The sequence below is a fragment of the Schistocerca cancellata genome, chromosome 5 (genome assembly GCF_023864275.1).
Source record: "Schistocerca cancellata isolate TAMUIC-IGC-003103 chromosome 5, iqSchCanc2.1, whole genome shotgun sequence".
NCBI lineage: Eukaryota > Metazoa > Arthropoda > Insecta > Orthoptera > Acrididae > Schistocerca > Schistocerca cancellata.
In genome coordinates, this window is record NC_064630.1 from 615,484,095 (window position 1) to 615,502,923 (window position 18,829).

At 45.4% G+C, this 18,829-nt stretch overlaps 1 protein-coding gene across 2 annotated transcripts in view; it reads right to left on the bottom strand.

Annotated features, from left to right (window-relative positions):
- LOC126187953 (clavesin-1-like) overlaps nt 1–18,060 on the bottom strand; it is a 50,414-nt gene extending 32,354 nt beyond the window's left edge. For both annotated transcript variants that reach the window (XM_049929329.1, XM_049929328.1), the window contains exon 1: nt 17,998–18,060. The gene's annotated coding sequence lies outside the window, so the exon portion shown is untranslated. The remainder of the gene's footprint in view (nt 1–17,997) is intronic.
- Between the last annotated feature and the right edge of the window lie 769 nt (nt 18,061–18,829).

An 18,829-nucleotide genomic window follows, 5' to 3' on the forward strand; every position in this document is an offset into this window, starting at 1 on the left:
AACCTAGGTAAAGATTACTTTATCCTTTGCAACTTGTCGGCTGTTTTTTAATCTAAAGATGTATTTTAGGTGATCGACCAAGGGAGGAGGTACAGAAATTTCAGATTATGACAGAAATACAGCAATCGAAGTCGCTAAGGCGTAAGATAAGTAAAAAGTGCAGAAAAGTGAAAACAAAATGATTACAGGAAAAATGCGAATAAATCAAGAGAGATATGGTCGTCATAAGGACAGATTCAGCGTACAGAAAAGGCAAACAACCTTAAGGGAAATTGAAAGCAAGTGCCTCAACATTGAGAATGCAACGGGAATCTCATTGTTAAGCACAGGGAAGAGGGCGGGTAGGCTGAATGAGTGCATTGAAGGCCTCTACGAGGGCGGAGCTGTATGGAGTCACGGTAGAAGAAGAAATGGGAAACATCATGGAAGACAGGGGAGTCAATATCAAAGTTAAACACAACTTTGGATGAAGAGTCTGGAGACATACGATCAGATATTGAGAGTAAACAGAAAAAAAGAAGAGCTGAACAAATGAGATTAACGTTAAACTTAACACCAGAACTTACGGGACCAAGAAGCACACAAAGCGAACGGATTCTGCTGGCATAGAAGAAACATAATACATGACGATGAAGACAGGAAGACCTAAAAACGCACTGTAGCAGAGGGAAGGAGGGCATTCCTGCTTGAAGAAATCCACTTGTATCAAATGTCGGACTTAATTTAAGGAGGAATATTTTGAGAACATAGATTTGCAGCATAGAACTTCACAGAAGTAAATCATAGATTGTTTCAAAGTCAGAAAAGAAGAGAATCGAAACCTTTGAGTTGTGGTGCTATAGAATCATGTAGAAAATTAGGTGGACTGATAGGGAATGAGATGTTTTCTCCCAGAATGGATAAGGAGAGATATATGCGGAAAATATTAACAAGAAGAAGGGACAGGGAGATAGGACATCAAGAAATAACTCCCATAGTAGCTGTAGGAGATGTGGAGGGTATAAACAACAAGGGAATATATCGACAGTAATACTCTCTAACACAAAAGAAAGAATCGAAGAGGTGATGCACATACACAGGGAAGCAAATGATTATAGTTTTAAAAAAATGTATTACTTATTTAAGAGAAAGAGCTTCACAAATTGGGTAAACCAAAGATGATTCGGTCCACCTCTTTGCTTGCCTGTACATGTACATCTCATCTACCGATTTCTGTCCTGCTCGGATGATTCCTTCGTCGTGCGAGGCATTTTTCTTTTTGTCTTAGAGTATATTTCGAAGAAATATTTGCGGATGTTGATTCTGTTACTCTGTACTGAAGAGTTTGACGCAGGAGAGGAATTCGTGACGGGCTGCGTCAGACCATTCAGAGGACCGATGACAGAGAAAAAAGCCTAAGGAATTCGAATTTTCCTTTACCTATATATTTTGCTTATATTTCTTCGACAACTTCAGAGATGGTACGCCAATTCTACGGAAGGTGAACTGGGATAAATAACGTGTAATAAAAAAACAACTGTAACTTTTTTGTAAACCACCTCCCAATGGCGCAAAAATTAAAAAATTTCGTGTAACTAATTGAACAAAATGTGAAGAATAATTTATAATACACAGATAAGTTCTTCTTTTAAGAGGCAAACTCTGTCATATAGTTTATGAAAAATCTTAAATTAGTACCATCAGGGGATCAGCATTCGTTTGCTGGATACAGGCTTGGCGGCTCCGGAGTTCCTCAGCAGGTTGGATAGTTTAAAAGAGGGGCGAGGGGAAGGGACAGACTGAGACATCATCAGTCCTTTGTTCCTGGTAAAATAATTACACAAGGGAAAGAAGAAAATGAAGGAGATGTACAGCACAATAACAAGAGAAAGGAAGAACCACAAGAACAGCAGAAGGACAACCAATATTACTATGGACAAAACAGGAAAAGAAAACTACAGAGATAAGCAAGAAACATGTACAAACGGTAAAAATAAGGGACCAGATGTCCGTGGCTGGCCGACCAAGAGAATAAAAAGGAAAAGCTAGCCACTCTGGGACAGATGAAAACATTCACCCTAAAAGCATTAGAATGGAGAAAACAAAGGGACAAAGAACATGGGCTAAAACTTATATAGAATGATAAAATACACCGTCAAGTATAAAACGTAAAACTAAATTAGCTGATGAGGCGTTTTCAGATAAAATTAATTGCAACGAGTCCGGTAACTGAAGAGTCCGCCGCAGGGCAGCCAAAGAAGGACCGCTCACCAAGATATGGGCCACTGTCAGCCGGGCGCCGCACCGACACTGAGGTGGGTCATCACGGCGCAGCAGGTAGCCGTGTGTCACCCAAGGGTGGCCAAAGCGGAGCAGGCAGAAAATCACAGAGTACCTGCGAGAGGCCCGCATGGAGGACTGCCACACATTCGTAGTCTCCTTAATGGCACGCAATTTGTTGTGCGTGCTGAGCTTATGCCATTTCGTCTCCCAAAGCCGCAAAACCTTGCGGAGTAGTACTGAACGCAGGTCAGTTGCAGAGAAGCAGATCTCCATAAGCGGTTTCCGTGTAGCCTGTTTGGCCAGCCTGTCGGCAAGTTCGTTGCCTGTGATTCCAACGTAACCTGGTGCCCAAACAAACACCACTGAACGACTGGACCGTTCCAGGGCATAGATGGACTCCTAGATGGTCGTTACGAAAGGATAACGAGGATAGCACTGGTCGATAGCTTGTAGGCTGCTCAAGGAGTCAGTACACAGGAGAAACTATGCCCCAGGGCATGAACGGATGTCCTCAAGATCACGAGATATAGCGAACAGCTCGGCAGTAAAAACACTGCAGTCATCGGGCAAGGAATGCTGTTTAATATGTTCTCCACGGACATATGCGAAGCCGATGTGAGCATCAGCCATCGAGCCGTTGGTGTAAACCACTTTGTGGCCATGGTACATGTCAAGAATCGAGAGTAAGTGGCTTAATTGAGCCATGTGAAATGTACACTCGAAGCCGCGGCCTAGGTGTACACCATGGAGACATACGTGAATGGACCTCAAGTATAGACGCTAAAGGGAAGGACTCCCATTCGGAAAAAAGGGTTTGGACACGAACTGCAATTGGAAGCCCTTACCTGGGCCATCGATGGGGGGATGAACTGCCATGGGTGGGAAAAGGAGACGGTGATTCGGAACTACAAACGTGTGCAACGTAACTGGCCAGCAGTTATGCACGCCTAACCTGCAATGGTGGGATTCCGGCCACCAGACTCGTCCTGAATGCTCCTGTCGCTAGGCGAACGCCACAGTGGTGCACTGGGTCAAGTAAACGCAACGCTGAGGGTGCCGCCGAACCATAAACCAGACTCCTATTGTCAAGGCGGGATTGAACAAGGGCTCTGTAGTGTTGCAGCAGCGTAGAGCGATCTACATCCCATTTTGTTTTGCTCTGCCAGCGGAAGCCATTGATGTGCTTCCAGCACTTCCGCTTAAAGTGACGAAGGTGTGGAAGCCACGTCAATCAGGTGTCGAAAACCAGTACTAAGAATCGATATGTCTCCATAACAGTGAGTGCATCGTCATTAAAGTAGAGTTCTAGTTCTGGATTAATGGTACGACGCCGACAGAAGTGCATAACACACGACTTTGTGACTGAAAGCTAGAAATTGTGGGCTACAGCCAGTTACTGCCCCTTGTAGATAGCTCCCTGTAGGCACCATTCAGCAACACCAGTACTGGTGGAGCAGTACGAAATGCAGAAGTCATCTGCCTACAGAAAAGGTGAGACCGACAGACCTGCAGCTGTTGCTAGACCATTAATGACCTCTAAAAATAGAGAGACACTCATTACAGAACCCTGCACGACCCCATTATCCTGGATGTAGGGGGTGGGGGGTAGAACTATGGGATGCACCAACTTGGACACGGAAAGTACGAAGTGACAGGAAATTTTGGAAAAAATCGGGAGTGGGCCTCAGACACCCCACTCGTATAATGTGGCAAGGATATGATGTCGCCAGGTGGTGTCATACGCTTTTCGTAAATCAAACAAGATTGCAAACATGTGTTGGGGTCTGGAAAAGGCTGTTCGGATGGCAGACTCGAGGCACACAAGATTGTCAATGGTAGAGGGACTCTGGTGGAAGCCGCCCTGGCATAGAGCCAGTAGGCTAAGCCATGTGACTCCAGGACCCGAGCCAACTGTCAACACACCATACATTCCAGCAACCTAGAAATAACGTTGGTGAGGCTGATAGTTATCCACATCAAGCGGTTTTTTACCGGGTTTGAGCTTCGGAATGATGGTGCTGTCCCACCATTGCGATGGAAAGACGCCCTCGCACCAGATCTGGTTGAAGATGACGAGGAGATGTCTCTTGTAGTCAGATGAGAGATGTTTAATCGTCTGACTGGATAAGATCCGGCCCAGGAGCTGTGTCGGGGCAATGTGCAAGGGCACTGAATATCTCCCACTCTGTGTAAATGGGGCGTTAAAGAATTCATTGTAGCGTGTAGGGAACGAGAGACTTTCCTTCCAGCCACCTTTTGAGAGTGTGAACGGCTAGGGGTAATTCTCTGGCACAGAGGCTCGAGCATAGTGCTCAGCAAAGTGCTCGACAATCGCGTTTGCGTCGGTAGATAACACGCCATTTATGTTAACACTGGGAACACCTGTTGGGGTCTGGTACCCGAAAACACGTTTGATCTTTGCCCAGACTTGGGAAGGTGACGTATTGAACCCAATAGTCGAGACATATCTCTCCCAACACTACTGCTTCCATCGTTTGATAATTTGGTGAACAGGGGCACAGAGCCGTTTAAAGGCTATGAGGTTCTCCAAGAAACGGTGCCGCTTATGCCACTGTAGAGCTCACCGACGCTCTTTAATTGCTTCAGCGACTTCTGGCAACCACTATGGGACAGCCTTTCGCTGGTGGCACCCTAATGAGCGAGGGATTGTGCTTTATGCCTCAGATACGATTGTTGTAGTCACCTGCTCAACCATCACATCGATGTTGCCGTGTTGGGTGATTCAATGGTGACAGCAGACGTGAAAGTTTCCAAGTTCATCTTGTTTAAAGCCCATCTGGGCAAGAGACCATGGGCCTGACGCCAGGGCAGTGACAGGAAGATGAGGAAGTGGTCACTACCACACAGGTCGTCATGTGCTCTCCAGTGGATAGATGCGAGAAGTCCTGGGCTGCAAATTGATAAATCAGTGGCCAAGTAACTACTATGAGCCACACTGAAATGTGTGGTGGCCCCAGTATTTAAGAAGCAGAGGTCAAACTCATACAGTAAAGTTTCGACATCTCTACCTTGGCCAGTAAGCATGGTGCCACCCCACAAGGGGTTATGGGCATTAAAATCTCCCAATAGTAAAATCAGATGGTTCAAATGGCTCTGAGCACTATGGGACTCAACTGCTGAGGTCATTAGTCCTCTAGAACTTAGAACTAGTTAAACCTAACTAACCTAAGGACATCACAAACATCCATGCCTGAGGCAGGATTCGAACCTGCGACCGTAGCGGTCTTGCGGTTCCAGACTGCAGTGCCTTTAACCGCACGGCCACTTTGCCCGGCCCTCTCCCAATAGTAGGAAAGGTTTAGAGAAATGCAGTCAATACATTCAGGGATACTGCACCATCTGGAGGAAGATATACAATGCAGACAATTATTTCCTGCGTCATCCTTATTCTGACAGCTACAGCTTCAAGAGGAGTTTGAAGGGGCACAGTTTCACTACAGACTGAGTTTAAAGCATAAAAGCAAACTCCACCTGACACTCGATTGTAGTCGCTACGGTCCCTGAGTATACCTTACAGCCACAGGGGGCAGGGGTCCGCATTGCCGGATCCGGCTTTCCTCAAGGGCAATGCAGAAAGCAGGTGTAAAGCTCAACAGCTGCTGTAGCTCAGCCAGGCAGTGGAGAAAACCGCCACAATTCCACTGGAGGATGATGTCATCGTGAGACTGGGAATTCATGGAACATTCAATGAGGCAGTTATAGCTCAGGGTCACCTGCTGCCACTGACATTTTGCATGAGCAGTCTATATCCATTGGGTCTGAGGATCCAATGGGATCTAGGTCTTCAGCAGAGGCCAGAATCTCCACCTCATCCGCAGATGCAGAGTTTGTAGCTAGTGGTGATGTGGGTGCCACCGCCATTCCCTTGGTCTTGAGGATCTCCTTTTGGATTTCTCTCACTCCTCCTTGGATTTCCCTGGCTGGGAGGATTTCACTGATCCAGTCTCTGAGACTGATTCTTAGCGTGAAGCCCTACGACCCGCTGCTTTTTGGCTCTTGAGCCACTGGTTGGTGTCATCTTTCCCACTAGCAGAAACCTGGGAAGGGAGCGACCCAAGGGATCCCTTCCTAGCGAGAGGAGCGGAAAAAGACACACTACTCTGGCTCAGAAGTGAAGCCTGATATCCCCAATGGTTGGGAGGGTGTTAATCCTGAAGTAGGTGGTGTGGGAGCATCAGAAAAGGAAATGACCCCTACCATCAAGAGGGCAGGTGTAGTCTTTTGATTCTGAGAGGAGACAGGAATGCGAGGAACTGATGGGGAAACAACTGTTCTCCCAGCGGCAGCGTAAGAGGACGTCATATTCACAGGACGTAAGCGCTCAAATTCCTTCTTAGCCTCAGTGTAGGTCAGTTGGTCGGGGATCTTATATCCAATGTTTTTCCTCTCTTTCTGTAAAATCCTGCAGTCTGGTGAGCAAGGTGAATGATAATCTCTGCAGTTGACACAGGTAGGAGGTGGGGCACATGGAGTATTGGGATGTGATTGATGTCCACAATTGCGGCATGTGATGCTGGAAGAACAGCGGGAAGACATATGGCTTAACATCCATCACCCAGACTTTCTCGGGCAATGTGTCATCCTCAAAGGCCAAGATGAAGGCACCGGTGGTAACCTGATTATCCGTCAGACTCCACTAGATGCGCCAGACTAAACCAACACTTCACAGCTCTAAACTGGCGCTCAGCACGTCGTCAGACTGCAGAAGGACATCCCTTTGCAATATAATACCCTGTATTATATTTAAGCTGCTATGGGGTGTGATGGTAACAGAAACTTCCCCCAACCAGTTAGAAGCGAGTAATGCCTCTGACTGTACAGAGAATGCTGTTTTTATCAAGGCCGACCAAGAGCACATTTTGGACAAGCCCTTCACCTCCCCAAACTTGTCTTCCAAATGCTCCACAAAAAACTGAGGCTTCTTGGTGTGGTCTGGGAGGAGAACCATTTGGGGCCACATTTTTAGCATGAAATACTGTTCTTCACGACGTGTCATCCGCCCTGATGCTACCCACTCTGACCAGGGCCCTCCATATGGGCGCCACACAGGCTCAGCAAGGGCCGCCTGGCAGGCATCAGCAGAGCGATCCCTGTGTTGTCAGGGGGCTACAACCAACAGGGTACATGGCAGCCCCACAACAATGTACTGGCTACCACGCCGTATATGAGGTGCTAATAAGTCCACAGTCATCGTCGGCGCAGAAAGCGACGCTGCATAGTGCAAGGTGGAAAACGCACCCAGGAAGGTGTCCTCACCCAAGAGATGGAGAATGAGCGGAACTGAAATGCGACGATGAGAGAGTGGGCTAAAGATCTCAATGCACAACGGATGCCCTTCAACAAATGGCTTGCTCTTTGGGAAAATTGAGAAAGATGGAGATCAAACTAGACAAGGGTCCAAGACGTAAAGACTGAAACGTGTGGACTCCTTTTAGTCGCCTCTTACGACAGGCAGGAGTACGTCGCGCCTATTCTAACTCCCGGACCCACAGGGGGGGGGGGGGGGGGGGTGGAGTGGCTGGGCAGGAAACTGACTAGCATCGCTAGACTTCCGTCGCCATAGACTCTGGAAATGCTTCAATGACCACGGTATGACGCGACAATAGAACATCGTTTGCCATTGGGAGCTAGAATCTTTGCTTGACCACCCGGGTCGCGAGGATGGTAAAAACATCTTTAAGAAACCCTCCAGTTTGCTGCACACTGATGAGATGCGTGGTTGTTGAGGTGGAACTGTCGCTAACTGGGAAACTGCCCACCCCAATTATATAGCTTACTCAGGCAAGCGGAGCTCTGAGTGTACCCCAGCTCTTCGTGGAACCGAGTAGATCCCTTGTAATTTTATTCCTCCGATCCTAGCGGAATGGATGTACCGCTGGTGGGTTTCAACAATCAATCTAACGAGTGGGCTCGTGTAACCAGTCCTCCTGATTCAGGAATATTTCAGAGTTCTTATGTTAATAGGAACAGAATGCATGCTGTCGGTCATAATGTTGTACAAAAAGGAAAGAAAGAGGGGAGAAGAGGGCTACTTTGAGAAAGTTTCCGGTTTCTTTATTCAAAAGGATTTATGGGGCCTCGGTGGCACTTTGAAATCTATGAAGCGATTGTTCATAGAAAGTCCTAGTTCCTAACATCTAAAGATCCTATAGGGAGCTAAGCGCCTGAGGGAAAGTAAAGTTGCAAGTGAGCTACACAATATCTTGAACTACAGCAAAGGTCTTTTGTCATGCAGAGATATAATTTTCCCAAGGAGTAACTGAAAGCTGAGTGGGCCTAGGAAAGTGTGTTGTGTTGTTGTCGTGCAAAATATAATGAAATGGATGGCGACCTGATCAAAATCAGACAAGTTTACTCTTTCTTTCAACAGTTGAAGCGTGCGGTCGTACGTCCCTAACATAGTGCGCTTTTTCAAATGCTGGCGCTTTACGCGCACTACTCTCGGTCTTAAGGGAGAAGCCACTGGCGGCAAATGTGGTAAGGCCATTCACGAGGGATTCGGTTGTTCATCTCCTCTGGGCATCACTGTCTGGATTATGGCATGCAGCAATATTTTCCTTGAAGAACTTAAGAAACAGGTGGTGAAAATAACAAGACGTATCCCTTATAGAGAGGCCTAGAAAAGCCATGAATCCTTACACTTTCACTACAGACTTCTCTTCGGCTCTTAAAAAGCCTCTTCCGATAACTGACACTTGTATACAAACGGTGGTTGCTAGTTTCTGCACTAATAACTGCGTTTAAAAGTGAACTTGTTCAACTGCAGTTATTTCAGAGTCCATAGCCCACCTCCAGCGCCAAAGTCTGGTAAACAGTCTGCCACAGCCAACACCACTGCTAAACCTTCCCACACCAAATATTAGACAAGATGCTTCCACCACAGGTGAAAGCAGATCGTTTTACCGACGTCCTATTTCGATGTCATTCGTGCTAACGGTTCTACTGCGTCTGCTAATGGTATGTGATGCCTGCCCTAGGCCACCATCTCACCCCAAGACTGAACCTACACCTGTTTCCGACTCCCCACTACAGTGGAGAGACAGATTGTAAGTGCAACCCCATGATAGACAGCTCTCATGCTACAGTGGGACATCGGTATGATCAGGATGCATTTGGAGCAATCAAAATTTCCAGCACAGGAACATCCCCTGAGCTTTTGTTTACAAGAAATGCGTTTTAAAGCATGTGAGTCCGTGTGTTCTAAGCCAAGCCTTTTTTTGCAAGGATGGAGCACTCCCTGGAAAGACGCCAGTGAGATGGATCAAGTGCAGCCAGATGGCTACGTTTGAACACCGAGGTAGGTTCCAGAATGGATTAACCTCATCGCACAATCGATCCACCATACCTCTCCTTTCCCCATCCGAAGTCTTCAGGTCTTCTTAGAATTCTTGGTGAACCGATGAGCGCCGCTCAGTAGTTCGAGTCAGACACACGTCTCTGTGACGGTTTAACAGACACCCAACGACGGAAAATATCGCAGCTTTTTGACTGGTGAGAGCCGAAGCTGGACACATAACCGGGGAATGCAAGAAAACATTATGGCAAGCGTTCATGGACTCTTTGAATGGCTCCATATTTCTAACAGAGGTTTGGAGTGCCATCACGGTGACTTCTGGTAATTGCAGTCGGTTCTCTACACACAGTGGTCTGCCAACAACACCCAGAGACATCATCCAGACAATAGCAGAGCATTTTGCACTGATACTGTCACTACCAGCCTGTATCCAGTGCTCTGTCACCATTTGAAGGGTTGAATTTCAGGACCAAAACTTCTGTGCCCTATAACTGCCCGTTTTCCACATGAGAGATAGATTCAAAACTGGCTGAGGCTGGAGATACTGCTCCCAATCACAATTCAAGACTTCGATATGGCTGACAGGCCACTTTCCCATCTACTGAAGCGAGCAATTTTGAAAGCTCTCCTGAACCCAGCAAAGGACCGAAAATGACACAATAGGAGGGAAGACCTTGGCACGAATTGTTAACCGATGTCTTCTCTGGATTACAGAGACCAGGCAGCTCCTCAGCTGCTCTCAGTCTCGGTTCAGGAGATGGTGATCCGTTGTCGATAACCCTATCCTACACGACACGATTATAAATAAGACTTTCCTATGCAAACAACACTGTCTAGGTATGTCCTTTGACATCAAGAGGCGTAAGACAGTAGCAGGCATCACTGTATTCTAGGACCACCAATGGGGTTTCAGTGGCTACCTCCGATCATCATTCGGTCCTTGTAATCACATCACTTTTTTAGATACCAAGTTGGTGCTGTGCTGTCAGATAAATTTGAGTAGAGGAACGGTATCCCCGAGGGGAATATTTTAAGGATTGCCTTCTTTTCTAGAGCCTTCAACTGCATCATGTCTGCAGGAAGGCGTAATGTAAAATGCTTATTTGTGGACGATTTTGCAATTTGTTTCCTCTTCCAACATTTCAACACTGACTCGCCAGTTTTGACGTACAGTGAAGAAGATAGAGGAGTAGGCAGAGGACAATTGTACGTGTCTGTTCATTGTAATCGTTCATGTCGGCATATTAATTTACCCGACTTGCATAGGAAGGACACCATTCTACCTCGTACAGACTGTATGACATTTCTGGTCCTTATTTTCGATTTGCTACTGTCGTAGTTACCACGCCCAAAGGGCCTAAATGCAACGGACCAGAATTCACTGAATAACTTAAAGCACCTTAGTAGGGACAGGGAGCGTCTGCTCCAGTTTTATAGAGATTTCATGAGATAGTTGTTGGGCTGTGGGTGTACGGTATAAGGCTCAGCAAGACCTTTTTACCCGAAAGTCCAATCAGACGGGCTCGAGTGCTTATATTACGAGCCATACACCCAGGTTGGTCCTCCGTACTGAGGCTGGAGAATCAACACTTTCCATGCAGCGGAAAATGCTAATGGTGCGTCAATCATTTAAGTTCCTCGCTGCTCCGAACGCAACAGCGTATAGTACTGTGGCTCGTCCAGTTATCAAACACGTTTTCTCCAGTCTTCCACGAGCAGAGAGGCCTCTTGAAACCAGCGAGAAGGTTTTAGTCCCTTTGGGTGGGGCACGTACAGGCTCAAATCCAGCATTTTAACCGACAGACGCCCCAGTGACTGCAGAGGCCCACAGGGAATTTAGATTATTTTCTCTGTCATCTTAAATTATCAATACAACTATGTAGCCACTTTCATGTATGGGTCAAAACAGGGGCATTTCGGTGGCTGGTCTGTTGTTCTCCTGATCGTGTCCTCAAGATTTAGCTGCCACCATATCTCATTGTCTTCGATGCCGAATTATTCACGATCTGGAGGAGATGAGATGTGTTGTACCTGCTAAATTCTTGTTTGTTCCAACTCCCTGAGTTCCCACCATTCGCTGCGACATTTGTATCCACCCATGGCAGTAGAACCTCCAGGACACTCTTCTTTGTTTGCAAAGGCTGAGGGAGGAGATCTCTTTCTGCTGGGTGATAAGGCACAGGGCTCAAAAGGGCAGATGTAGCAGCCACGTATTATTATTATTATTATTACTTTTTAAGCTAGTAGTAAGTATTCAGCTTGAAGAAAGACAACTTCTCAGCCAATACCTCGTTTTTAAATGTTGATTTATGGTGACCTGTTCCTGTGAAAAAAGTTACCCTCATCTGATGTGTGAATCGTGTACATAAAGTGTAAAATATATTACTCTGAAAACCAACACACATGTCATAAATATAATACTAAGTTTCATTACTGGTACACATAGCTGAGTAATGTTGTTATAAATGTGCCCAATTTGAGCTATGCATGTACTCCACATTTTATTAGATGAACAGTTGACACTGACATGTCCAAGCTAAAATCAGTATTTAGAAAATGTTCCACCAGATTTATCCGTCCCATACTACAGATCTCAGGGTACATCACTGATGCAAGAGCGCAGCTGAACTGACACGCAGTGGACGTTACTAGAGAGCATGTTGACATTTAGTGCAGCTAGAGTTTTCTTGTGTATTCATATCATTGTCAACTGGGAATATAATTACGTAATCTAAAAAAAGTTGTAACCGTTATACAGTCATAAAACTAAAATGTTTTCTAAAAAACAATGAAGTCAACGGTGAGTCAAAAAAGACCACATCTCGTTACGACTACAACCTAAGCCGTATTCCACTATTATATCTTTGTACAACGTCGGATACAAGAAAAGTAATCACACAGCAACATTTGTTGACAATATGCTTGCACAGTGGAAAACTATCTGACTGCGAGATTGCACAGTATAGAGCCCCATAAACTTATTCTGTAGGTGACGATGAGGCAACCCTTCATTAAACAGTTTTTTACCATAACCGACCGAGCGAGGTGGCGCAGTGGTTAGACACTGGACTCGCATTCGGGAGGACGACGGTTCAATCCCCCGTCCGGCCATCCTGATTTAGGTTTTCCGTGATTTCCCTAAATCGCTCCAGGCAAATGCCGGGATGGTTCCTTTCAAAGGGCACGGCCGACTTCCTTCCCCGTCCTTCCCTAATCCGATGAGATCGATGACCTCGCTGTCTGGTCTCCTTCCCCAAACCAACCAACCAACCAACCAACCAATCATAACCGTCCCCGAACCACACATGCAGTCAAATATCACAGGAGGTCATCTGGTAATTAGCCCGAGGTTTACGTATGATTTTGGTCTATGCAACATTTAGGGGTCAAATGGTTCAAATGGCTCTGAGCACTATGGGACTTAACATGTGCGGTCATCAGTCCCCTAGAACTGAGAAGTACTTAAACCTAAGGATATCACACACGTCCATGCCCGGGGCAGGAATCGAACCTGCGACCGTAGCGGTCGCGCCGTTCCAGACTGATGCGCCTAGATCCGCTCGGAAACAATGGCCAGCAACGTTTTGGGAAAACACTAAAATCTCGAAACTAAAATGGTAATATAATAACGCTGACAAGGAAAATTCATTAAGACGCTAAGATGTTCAGATGAAATAGGTGTATAGCTATAACTAAGAGGTGTAATTACGCGGTATATTGCCCATGGATACAAGTAAGGACAAATCTACGACGTAATTACATAGAGATCACGGCCAAAAAATGACCCACGCATGATCCAGCTTAAGACATGTGAAACAAGATGACCTTCAGCTCTGTGGTAACGTGAAATGTCGAGTATAAACCTCGACCCATAGCTCATTGTTAAGTGTGACGAGACTTGTAAACCACAAAAACCGGTATTTGGACTACAACATTTAATGGTACATTTTTAACAATATTATCTGTGAAGGCTAATAAGAGAAGCTGAGGTAAAAATGTGCCACTACACTACATCATGAAATATTTGAAAGATACCTTTAACTGTAAAATTTAACTGGTCGTCAAGGTTATTATTGCTATGTCGCTACTTATGACTATATATCTGTTAGTTCTCAAGACTATCTAGCTTTTTGCCTTTAGAGGCACTGTGAAGAATCGTCTTGTGCTTGATGCTGGTAATGTAGAGCTTTGAGTGTCCTACGTGATCACCATATGGTGTGTCACACTTACCAGCCCGTACATGAGGAACACGTACCTAATAGATTTCGCAAGAATAACGGAGGCGACGCGTCGTGGCTTGAAAGCAATGAGATCTTGCTAGGTCTCTGGATGGAGTTCGGACCATATCTGCACACCCAAGGCGCTCGATTCCCGAAAATTCCGGGAAGGGTGGCGATGACATCTGAATCTACGTTTTATCGTGTCCTTGATGCGTTCGATCGGGTGCAGATCTGGTGAGATGGGAGGTTAGGATATCAATTTGAACTCGCCACTGTGTTTCTCGAACCACTCCATCATACTCCAGGACTTCGTGATATGGCGCTTCATCTTGTTAAAAATGCCTTTGCCGTCTGGAAACATGATCATAATGAGGGGGTGTACAGGATCTGCAACCAGTGTAGCACACACCTTGGCCGTCATGGTGTCTTACACGAGTTCGACTCGACCCATGGATGCCCAGGTGTATATTCCCCAAAGCAAAATGGAGCATCCGCCAGGTTGTCTCAGCCTTGCAGTACAAGTGGCAAGGAGCTGTTCCCCTGGAAAACGAAGGATACGCGACCTCCCACAAATTCAGCCTGGCTCAATTTCTGGTGCGATAATAAGTTTTCTTTCATTATATCTAGGCATTATTTAACAAGGATGTTAGTATGTATGTTCTTAATACCGAATGATACACAAGTGGCGTCATTAGAAATGACTGTGTTTTGTAAAATTAATGCAAGTTCCAGAGCGTTTTTTAAGTTGAGTGAATTTTCAAATCCATGACTTTCTTTTAATTTCTTAATTAAAAATTTGTTCAGTTTGTAGGTAGGGGCGAATTTCCTATCTACATTCTGTCTAACACATTTGGTATGTTTATTCACACTGACATATGAGCGTCAGGCAGAAACAGCAATGTTTATCATCCTCAAATCACCTTTTCCCCAACGTCCAGTACAAAGTTGTGGTCATCTGTTTTCTTTGTAAGAACTGAATTGAATTTATTGATTGGATCCTTGGCAACGGTAGTAATATTATTTTCAGTAAAGAACAAAGTACTGACAACGGAACCTCCCCATCGCACCCCCCTCAGATTTAATTATAAGTTGGCACAGTGGATAGGCCTTGAAAAACTGAACACAGATCAATCGAGAAAACAGGAAGAAGTTGTGTGGAAACATGAAAAACACAAGTAAAATATACAAACTGAGTAGACCATGCGCAAGATAGGCAACAGGAAGGAGAGTCTGAGCTCAGGAGCGCCGTGGTCCTGTGGTTAGCGTGAGCAACTGCGGAACGAGAGGATCTTGTTTCAAATCTTCCCTCGACTGAAAAGTTTACTTTCTTTATTTTCGTAAAGTTATGATCTGTTCTTCATTGACGTCTCTGTCCACTGTAATAAGTTTAGTGTCTGTGTTTTGCGATCGCACCGCAAAACCGTGCGATTAGTACACGAAAGGACGTGCCTCTCCAATAGGAACCGAAAACATATGATGGCAAGGTCATAGGTCAACCGATTCCTCCACAGGAAAATACGTCTGATATAGTCTATCCGACACTGGTGATGGCATGTGCGTCACATAACAGGAATATGTTGTCGACCCACCTAAATTGTACACTTATCGAATGGGTAAAAAGATTCTTCTAGCTTGCCCGATTTAGGTTTTCTTGTGGATGTGATAATCACTCCCAAAAAAGTGATGAAAACATAAGAGTTTGTCACACAAACTGCAACAAATGAATACAACAGTTTCACAGTCGCACAGTTTTCCCTGTGCTCTGTCAAAACATATGGTTTTAACTTTTTCAAATTTTTCCGTTTAGGTGTAGCGTCCCCGTACTACGGCGCAGTTACCAAGCATCGGACGGACGGACGGACAGATAATAATTGTCTGAAAATAAAAAAACTAAACTTTTCACTAGAGGCGTGAATTGAACCAAGGACCTCTCGCTCCGCAGTTGCTCACGCTAACCACGGGACCACGGAGCTCCTGAGCGCAGATTCTCTTTGATGTTGCCTATCTTGCGCGTGGACTACTCAGTTTGTATATTTTGCTTATTTTTTTCGTAGTTCCACACAACTTCTTCCTGTTTTCTCGATTGACCTGTGTTCAGTTTTTCAAGGCCTATGCAGTGTGACAACTTACAACTAAATGTGAGGGGGGTGCGATGGGGAGGTTCCCCTGCGAGAAGCAAACATGTCAGTCTGGCATCTACTTTTCCTACTCTTCGTGCTTTGTGGTCATTCTACTTAAGTTCGCTCTGCGTAGTTGTATTTCATTCTATTGCAACCGGGGACCTAGAAACGACGGAGAGGCTCCGTCCCCGCCGCAGCCGCAGTGGTCCATAACCCCACGACGACTACCACATTCCACTTCACCCCTCCGCCGCCCCTCACCGAACCCAGGGTTATTGTGCGGTTCGGCCCCCGGTGGACCCCCCAGGGAACGTCTCACACCAGACGAGTGTAACCCCTATGTTTGCGTGGTAGAGTAATAGTGGTGTACGCGTACATGGAGAACTTGTTTGCGCAGCAGTCGGTGATATACTGTAACTGAGGCGGAATAAGGAGAAACAGCCCGCTTTCACCGATGCAGGTGGTAAACCGCCTAAAAACTATCCACAGACTGGTCGGTTCACCGGACCTCAGTACAAATCCACTGGGCGGATTCGTGCCTTGGACCAGGCGCTCCTTCCCGCCGGAAAGCCGAGCGTTAGTCCGCACGGCCATCTGCATAGTTACTCCTTCATGTTTTATGGTAGATACTGTTTACAGCAACTTGTCGTCGATGAGATGAACAGAAGTGGATTTCTTTTGTTATTAGCAATCTCTGACATTTATTGATGTGGGGTCCGACGTTAAAATAGGCTTCCTGCGCGACCCTCTTGCCCACGGCGATGGACATCAGACAACTGAGCGGATCGCGGCACAGCACCGAAATGTCGGGAACCACGGAAGCAGACCGTAGAGGAAAACAAGTCTACACCAGCGCCATAGATACAGAAATCGCCCTATGTTTTTTAGATCGTATATAAATGATAATTTTACTGTGTTTTTTAATTTTCATAAGTACCGATTTTAACCTTGACATCCACAGATTTTAATTATTTATTTTTGGAGATCAAAGTTAATCAAAAAAATCTACTGAATACAATATGTGCAAATGGAATGTAACAAATGTACCAGACGCCACCTGTCGGTAATAGTGTTTTAATAAATATAAATGACGTGCATTCTGCCTACAAATTTTATGTGACACAGCATGTGAAAGTTGCTGAATTTGGACGGGTTACTGCTGTAACCGAAATATCGGATACGTTTTGGTACATATGATGTTGATTAGATAGGATGAAAAAGATTTGTAATCGTGAAATAGTAAATTAGTACCATTATCGTTACAGATCTGAAGATGGTTCTGGATGAACCGAAACCGGTCATATGAATAAAAATTTTGCAATCAAGACTGATTATAAGTAACATTGATGCATTTTATTAATAACTAGCTGCTTAGAAATGCATGAAATACACTTTAGATCACGTAACTACAAATCGCGTTGGTTTGTAACATCAGCAGGCAGTAATTTTATAATGGTTCAAATGGCTCTGAGCACTATGGGACTCAACTGCTGAGGTCGTTAGTCCCCTAGAACTTAGAACTAGTTAAACCTAACTAACCTAAGGACATCACAAACATCCATGCCCGAGGCAGGATTCGAACCTGCGACCGTAGCGGTCTTGCGGTTCCAGACTAATAATTTTAGAAGTTGTAACCAACTGCACGTTCGTGTTTCTCGGATATGAGGCGGTTATCTCTTGTGATCCCTTACATGTCCCAACATTTTATACGTTTCCTCTAACAGCAATCCATCAGCAACAGGAATGCCTTTTACTACTGCTCTTATTTTTGCCGTTAAATAAATTTTAGACTACTGAACCGCAAATAACTGAGAGTGATCTGATATTTAGGTGATCCCTATGACATCATATGATTTACTATCGCGTGGAGGGCTCGATTTACTTAGTGACTACTTTGAATGCAGCCTCGCTAAACGTAGAATCACGGTCAATCAACAGACTGTAACTGTACGATTCAGTCGCGTCTAGCCTAAAGATCATATACTACCAAGCTATGTGAGTTTATTATCACTGCATTTCTAACAGCGGTAGTAATAAGTCGAGGTTGAAAACAAAACACTGGGCAAGGCGTTAGACTCACCGCACAAATCGTATTCAGTAGCAGAGCCAGACCTTCAATCTCCAGGACCGTCGGAAAGAGACTGCCGGCTCTGTCCTTGCAAAAACTGGTACGCTACATTGACGGCTGAGGTCGTTAGTAATAGGACCGGTTGAACACGTTTTACTGACGCTACACGCGGCTGTGGCCATGACAGTGTGAGTGGCCATCAAGGCAGGCCGAAATTCGCAACACGCGAGTTTTCCGATTTTCTTGCTATAAAAAATGCGGTAAGTGAAGCAAAATTCTATCTACTCGTGTATTTAGTTATGCGGTGGAGGTTCTCTTGCCCCTTAAAAGAAATTAGAAACAAGCGCCTATCCGATCCGTGCGTTTCTTTTCCACTTAATACTTTTCGTTCAATTTCTAAGACACTAAATGGCACATGAAATTGATTTTTCTACAATTTCATATGGCTGCCTGATGTTGAAGTTAATACTGCAGGGGTTAAGAGGATGTGTTATTTCAGTGATTACCGAATGTAATTTACAATGAAGTTGGCAATATGACATTGCACCGGCTCTGGTCTGCGTGCATGCAATGATTGGGTTAGGTGTCACAAAGTGTTTGTAACCTCTCCGGAGGCAAACTCGCAGACAAGTCTTGTGACAGGTGCTTGTATCCTGGATAATGGCGGAGTTCGAGTCCGAGCTGGTTGGACACATGTTCTGTTGCGGACAGGGAGGGGATCCTCCTATCGCCATGAGTACCTCAGCACTACATGGTCGTCGACAGAGACACAGGCTGTCTGTGGGCGAGCGTTGTCGAACTGGAAAACGGTACGACGCCAACTGTCGCATGAGAGTTAACACAG